Raw genomic sequence first — 5736 nt, 5'->3', positions numbered from 1 at the left:
ATATTCATTTAGTACTAAAAGATTTTATTAGTCCAGAGACCACTGAAGAGTTTCCAGGAAGTTGCAAAATAAAATATGACTATCCTTTCTATGAAATAAATAGAACAGCAGCAATCCCTGGGTATCCCTTAAACATAAACTATAAAGATTCCATTTATTGTTTAGACCTTAAGTATAAAAATAAAAGAAAATTTTAGAAACTAGTTTCACTTGTGCATGTCTAAGGTAAACAATTTCAACATGAAGTATATATTTAATATTAACAATTTTTTTAACTCATACAGAAACCAAGTGTTTACTCTTAATCATGAAATCAACTTATTTCTGAAAATAACCTATAGAAATAATATGTAAACACACATAACTTTGAGATAGATTAAGAACATCCTATATTCTATGGATCAAAATGCAAATATCTCTGTAACATATGTAAACTAACACATTAATTTGGGATATACGGATACATTACTATATGCATACATATGTACACCATAAAATAAATTCTGAAAATGTTCTTAATGACATCATACTTCCCAGCCTCAAATACTAGAAAAAGAAAATTAAAACTTTGTTTAAAAAAAGAAAACAGTTTTTTAGTAACTTTGCAAGTGAAAACAAAACAAACAAACAAAAATCAATGCTCCTTTTTACACTGGACTGAGCTCTAAACAATTCATAATCAAGAATCTCTTCAGCCATTCCCCAATATCACAGAAAACATAATTTTCTCTCTATTCAAGAAGTCTGTTCATTTCTGGTGTTTTGTCTTAAAAACTGCATTCCAAGATACCAGGTAGCCATGCTGGTTAAATTCTTCTGGCTGCCCACTTGCACCTAATGTAACCATACAGGTTGGCACCCTGTAGCACCACACCCATGGTAACCATGCCAACCATTTTACTCTGAGGGAGAAGAGAGCACTAAAGGCAAATATCACCCACAGCACTGGACAGGCAATTAGTCCTAAGCAAAAGATTCTTGATTCAGCTTCTGAAACAGTTTTATTCTCCTGAGGAGATGCCTTCCTGGACTCAAACACCCAATGACTTTTTCCATCCTCATCAATATGATTCCACCACCCAAGGCCTACCATCAGTCTCTACCTGTGACATTCTTCACTGCCCAAAAGTCACGTGACAACAACAAGATAATTGTCACCATACAAGCAATAATGCTACTCCTGAGCAATTCACAGAGAAGATAGACTATAGTGGCACAGACTCAGAAGAACAAATGGAAAAATGATGCCACTGGATGTCGGATTTTAGATTTTCTTAGCCTATTAGTTGTCTCTTCTTCTGCATCAAACAGTGAAACATCTTCAGTGTCATCATTGCTGTCCTGAGTGTAAGGCTCTGCCAGCATCTCCTATTCCTACATGATTGCAGGGTACCCCCTACAGGGCAGGTCACAAGGGAGCTGAAGAGGTGCCTGGAGGCTGCACCCCTTTCACTTCCTCGAGTGCATGAAGTGCAAGATGGGCCGAGGAAAAAGACCACCAGCACCCCACCCACCACACAGAGCATTTCTGCAGCCCAACATCAGATCCGCCCAGCACTTGGCGTTGGTTGAGGATGGGCTTCTCCTCTCCACACCCCCAAGCTTCCTGAACTTGGGGATTCCTGGGTCACTCCTCCTATGAGGGCCTCGGAGCACCCAGATCACCTCCACAACAACTATCCTTGGTCCTTCATCCTTCCCGCCCACTCAGGTCTTCCTCAAGACGGACAGCCAGAGGGGACACAACACAACCACCCCTGTGCGCCCGGCTCACTCCACAAACCCTGCAGGAGGGACCCTTCCACCCGCCAAGCCTAGGCCAGCCGCTCTCCGTGCCCACAGCCCCTCACCTCATGTTTCTAATTTCTTAATAATTTTCTAATCTATATTATAGCCATTTTCTCCTTCTAAATGGTCATCAAAGTTTTTTTTTTTATTGTTCTGAGAGGATATTTAATGTGAATATACTTTATGATGTGACACCTCTGGTCACAATAGGCTATTTCTATTGTAAGAGTATTTTGATTCTTAACTGTTTTTCAGACTTAACATTTTCCTAAGAGTGGTGATTGTTCACTTTCTATTTGATTACACAAATAAGGCATTGATTTACAAAAAAATTGTGGTGCTAGGGATCAAACCCAGGGCCTCCTGAATTCTGGATAAGGTATGCCACCACTGAGCTACATCCTGGCCCCATAGATTCTTTGTTTTTATTAGCTTTATGACTAGCTATATCAATGAGAAACTTACATAGAAATTCAACTACATTTGAAAACATTCAAGAGTTTGGGCAGCCAATATTTTTTATGATTTCTAAAATATAATTTCCCCATAAAACACGAGAATATCTAAGATCACTCATAAACCATGCTTCCATTGAAGTTTCTCTAGTTTCACCACTTCTGAAGAACATCATGGAGGAAACTGACTTTGATATTCTTTTCAATTTTTCTTTTTTTAGAAAGCATCATAAGTTATTGTCACAAATTCTGTTTACATTTTTCGTTTAAATATTTTTCCTAGTGGCAAATATTTGATGCTATTACTGTTGAAGGGTATACATAGAAACAAACGAAAGATAAGAATTCCTTGGGATCAATGATTCATTCACAATGAATCAATCTGCTCTTGTAACATATTTTTTATCATGACTCTTTTGAAAAAGTTCAACCATGACTTGAAATAGTGTCTCTAAAATGTAGATTTTTTCTCTAAAGTTTTGAAATTTTTAGAGAGAAAATCCATAACCTAGCAATAGCAAAATAAATAATGATAAGTTTAAACATATTATTACTTTAACATAAAACATATAAAATAAGTATTTATCTTACATTATGTTAGTTTGACACATTTTTGTTATAAATGCTCTTAACAAAATGCAGAACTAGTTAAGAATGTCAATTATTAGTAATTGACATTCTGAGTAATTAAATGAGCAGGTATTTGAAAAATATAGCCATATCTTAAGATTTTAGTTTAGAGAAGTTTTATGTTTACACAGAAATTGCAAAAAAATGCAGAGATCTACTATGTGACTTCTACCCAGTTTTTTTCTCTTATGACTTACGTGAGCTATCTCAGATGTGTTAACTTCATACATGATTTTTCATGATAAACAGATACTGATATGCTCTTATTAACTAATGTCTGTGTTTCCTTTGGATTCTCAGTACAGCCTCTTTCAGTTCCAGGATCCCATCTAAGATCCCGCAAGACAGTCATCCTGTCTCCATAGGCTTTTCTTCGTGGCGACAGTTTCTCTGACCTTAATTTCTTGATGCCCTTGATGGTTGAGGAGGACCTGACAGTTGAGGAGTACCTGTCAGGTACTTTTTAGATTTTCAGTTGATGTTTTTCTCATATGTAGACAGGTTATGGAATGGGGAAAGCAGATTACAGATGAAGTGCTGTTCTTCATTTCATATCCTCAAGGTGCTCACCGGACTGATGTAATGTTTACCAGATTTCTCACTGTGAAGTTATGTTTCTCTACATGTACACATTATATATATTGTTTTGGACTAAGTCACTATCCAGAGCCCCCTCTTAAGGAGTGGGAAGTTAGGCCTAACTCCTTGAGGGCCAAATGTCCACCTCAATTACTTGAAATTCCGGATAAGAGGTTTTTATGTAGCCTCTTTTGTTTATCTGCTTAGTCATTTATTTGTAAATAAATGAGCATCTGGATATTTACTCCAAGATTTTGTTTGTTATCCAACTCTATAGTACTTTGCTGCTTACTTCATTCCTGCTTGAAGCATTTGGGAATAGCTTTGACCATTCGTTTCCCGTTTTGTTTTAACAGGAAAGAATAGTATAATACCCTCAATTAGGCCTTTTACACTTATAAAACATTTCACTGAGGCTTTAAATACAATATAATATCCTTATGAAGACTCTAACATATATAGTATGCACTGAAATAATATGAGTTTGTTATCAATAAATATCATTAATGATACCACTGGTTGATATCACATACACATGGAGACCCCTAGAAAATAACATGTCAAACCTTCAAACTCATAAGATATACTCACAGAGAACTAGGAAAAATATAATATCTTCATTGAGGCATTTGACATGTATATGAAATCCTTGTGGAAGTCTATGTCATACAAAAAATATTCTCAATAAGATCTCTAAAACTCACATAAAAACTAAACTCTTTGACACCTATAATATTTTCATTGAGTCCTCTATACACATATAATCAATGAGGGCTTTGACATATCATGTCCTCACAGAGGTTTCTAACATGCTCAATATCATTACTGAGGCCTGTGTCAGTCATAAAATATCCATGAGAGCCTGTGACAAATAAGAAAAACCACATTGAGGCCTCTGAAACACAATAATATTTTTATTCAGAGCTCTCACTAAACACATGAAACTATTTAAAAAGACACTGACTTCACTGAGGGCTCTGACATATAATATATTACTTACTGACTCTTTTGACAACTATAATATTCTCAGAGAAGACTCTAAAACATATGATATCATAAGTCCTTTGAAACAAGTCCCATTGTCACTAAGGATTCAAATGCATTTAGTATTCTCACTGAGGCATGTGACCCTAATGGTATCCTCACTGAGGCTGTTGACAATAATGAAGTACTGGTACTGAGACATCTGACTCAGGAATAGCCTTGCTGAGGTGGCTGGTGCATTTAAAATACTCCCTGAACCATCTGAGAGGCATAATATACTCCCCGAGGCCTCTAACTTCCTGAGGTCTTTGAAATATTTAATATCTACATTGACACCTACAGTATCTATAAGAGTCATACTGAGGTCTCTAATACTAACAATAAAGTATTAGAGACATCTGAGATGTATAATTGGATAACAGAGGTCTCTTGCACTTGGAATGTCTTCTTGATGCCTCTGGTACTGCCATCATGTACTCACAGAGGTCCCTTTCTATAGGAGAAAACTGAGGCCTCTGACAAGTATAGTAAGTTTACTGCCGACTCTACAAAATATGATGTCAAAAGTGAAGCCTGTAACCAACACATTATATTGTCACTGAAGCATCTTCCACATATCCTCATTGAGGCCACTGCCATGAACAGGATATCTGTACTGTGACCTTGATCCCATTCAAGGGTATGGGTTTGTGAAGCCTCAGATACTCTGGTAATACCCTGGCACTGGACTCTGACACTTAATATCTATATGAAGCCTCTATAATAGCCTCAGAAAGGTTTCTAACACTCAAATCACATCCTCAGTGAGTCTTCCTCTAAAGCCAACATGAATCCTCCCTGAGGCCTCTGACTTTCACACCCTATCTCATTTGAGCCCCAAAACACTAATGGTATTCTTACTGAGGACTCTGAAATGGATATAATCCTCATACAGGACAGTGAAATCAATATAATATCCACCCTGAGGCTTCTGTCATTCAGAAATATCCTAATCAAGGCTTCTGACACTCAAGGAATATCACACTGAGTGCTCTGGGGCACCAGAAGTCCACACAGATTTAGACCCTCTGAGAGTCAACCAAAAGTACTGAGGCCTCTGTAGGTAACATGAGGTACAATGAGTCCTCAGAGACATATATGTCTCATTGAGGTCTCTGACACATATAAAATCCCCACTGAGGATTCCATCCTATGTACAGTATGGAATGAGTCATTTGAGCCTGTATTTTCCTCACTGACCTCTGAGAGAGATTCTCTTCTCAATGAGGCTTCTTACACATATTAGATCATCACGAGGGCC

At 37.2% G+C, this 5736-nt stretch overlaps 1 pseudogene; it reads right to left on the bottom strand.

Moving 5' to 3' along the window:
* Positions 1 to 735: 735 nt before the first annotated feature.
* On the bottom strand, positions 736 to 1161 carry LOC144252015 (Golgi apparatus membrane protein TVP23 homolog B pseudogene; annotated as a pseudogene).
* Between the last annotated feature and the right edge of the window lie 4575 nt (positions 1162 to 5736).

This window comes from Urocitellus parryii, unplaced genomic scaffold, assembly GCF_045843805.1.
Source record: "Urocitellus parryii isolate mUroPar1 unplaced genomic scaffold, mUroPar1.hap1 Scaffold_3535, whole genome shotgun sequence".
In the NCBI taxonomy this organism is placed as follows: domain Eukaryota; kingdom Metazoa; phylum Chordata; class Mammalia; order Rodentia; family Sciuridae; genus Urocitellus; species Urocitellus parryii.
The sequence above is the reverse complement of the archived record's forward strand: the minus strand, read 5'-3'. Positions and strand labels throughout refer to the sequence as shown.